Below are 2,257 nucleotides of genomic sequence, written 5' to 3'. Positions count from 1 at the left end.
CTACTCCAAGATGCTCTTTCCTCATAACAATTTCTACTATTAATAACAAGTGAATGACATTGAGTGAGATTCCAGGTAATGATTTGGAAGGACACTGCACTTTTGTCTCAGGTATACAAAAGCACTTCATATGAATTATCTCCTTTATGTATATAACACTCCTGTGATAAAAACTGCAAAGATCATTTCCACATGAAAACTATGATAAAAAGAAATGAATTGATTAGCCATGGATAACCACAATTCATTGGAAAGAGCTAAAAAGGAAAATCCATGTGGACTTATTCCCATCATCAGGACTTTTTCATTCACAAAACAATCTCTTGGGCTTTTTCTGGGCTAGCATCCATTTATTGCCTCTTATAAAGCCCCTTACCAGAACACCACAGTGCTAAAAGAATAGGGGAAAAGTATAATAGCTTTTTGGATATAAAACCTGAAGTAACTGTATTGTATAGCATGTCTGTGGCCTTAATGTAAATTATTTTTTTCTTTTGATTCCTTCCCATTCTGCTAATAGCGTGCCCTTCAGAGTAATCAAGTTACCCAGCCAACTAAGCTCTTGCATTACTAAAAAGTATTACTTGAAAACAGCATGCAACCACTAAAACTTCTTCCCCCATCCTGTGAAAAATGTAACACTGGCTAAAAAGGAAAACCATTCTTGGAACCAGTTTGGAGTTTTTCGAGTTCTTCCTTCCCCTCAGCTCATACTAACAATTTAAATGCTGAATAAGAGTCAAAATTATATTCAGTTCATTGTCAACAATAAGTATACAACTTCCTGTGATTCTTTAGTATATATATATATGATATCTATTCAGATACAAATTCAGATATATATATATATATACATCTTTTTAAATTTTTCAATAGATATATTTTTAAAAATAAAATTGAATTTTTAAAAGCTTGAATAAAAGTAAATAATAAACAGTTAGGCGGGGCAATTTAACTGAATTCTAGCCAAGGGAACATGGGTCAATGAGGGGTGTAGTGGCCCAATACAGAGGCATGGTAAACTCTAGGTCCTTGAGGATGGTGAAGCCTTTATATTGGAGGCAGCGAGGGTTCCTGAGCCTCAATGTAGAAGAAAACTACTTGGGACACCCATCCAACCACGGACACCTGTGTTGGGCTGTTTCGGTTATTTAAATGCAAATACTGGGTTAAGTGGAACCAGAACTCACAGAACATTCCAGAGCCCACTGAGCAAGCTCAGAATTAAGTGGAACCAGAACACACAGAACTTTCCAGAGCCTGTGGAACAAACTCTGAATTAAACAGAACCAGAACAAAACAGAACCTTCCAGAGGCTGTGGAACAAATGCTGGATAAAACAGAACCAGAACTCACAGAACCTTCTGGAGTCCACAGAGCAAACTTAGAATTAAACTGAACCAGAACAAACAGCACCTTCCAGAGTTCGTGGAACAAACTCCAAATTAAATAGAACCAGAACAAACAGAACCTTCAAGAGTCCACAGAGCAAATTCATAATTAAATGGAACCAGAATTCACCGGGAGGCTCTGAGCTCACAGAACCTTGTGGAGTACACCACGCATCCTTCTGACGTCAAGCTTGGCGCTGGTGGTTGCTCACCGCACTGTGGTGGACCACCCTCGCCATCCTCACAGCCTGCCTGCTCGGATCCCTCCTTCGCCGCGGAGACTGCTGACCTCAGCACTGTTTTGTGTGACTGAGCTCATTGGCTCACTGTAGCGGGGGGCGGGGCCAAATCCACCTCCTCATTGTGGACCACGTGGACCACTAGCAGGAAGCTAACATCACCTGGATCTTGTTAAAGTGCCGTGAACCCCAGGCCTTCAGGAGAGGATTGTTAGAGAATCTGCACTTGAAAAGGTTCCTCAATTACCTATAGTTTACATAACAAATTACTCCAAAATGCAGATACTAAAAACAGTAAACGGAGAAGGCAATGGCACCCCACTCCAGTACTCTTGCCTGGAAAATCCCATGGACGGAGGAGCCTGGTAGGCTGCAGTCCATGGGGTTGCTAAGAGTCGGACACGACTGTGCGACTTCACTTTCACTTTTCACTTTCATGCATTGGAGAAGGAAATGGCAACCCACTCCAGTATTCTTGCCTGGAGAATCCCAGGGATAGAGGAGCCTAGCGGGCTGCTGTCTATGGGGTCGCACAGAGTCGAACACGACTGAAGCGACTTAGCAGCAGCAGCAGCAGCAGCAGCAAAAACAGTAAATATTTATGATCTCACCATGTTTCTGAGGGTT

Source organism: Bison bison, unplaced genomic scaffold, assembly GCF_000754665.1.
Source record: "Bison bison bison isolate TAMUID 2011002044 unplaced genomic scaffold, Bison_UMD1.0 scf7180017864298, whole genome shotgun sequence".
NCBI lineage: Eukaryota > Metazoa > Chordata > Mammalia > Artiodactyla > Bovidae > Bison > Bison bison.
The sequence above is the reverse complement of the archived record's forward strand: the minus strand, read 5'-3'. Positions refer to the sequence as shown.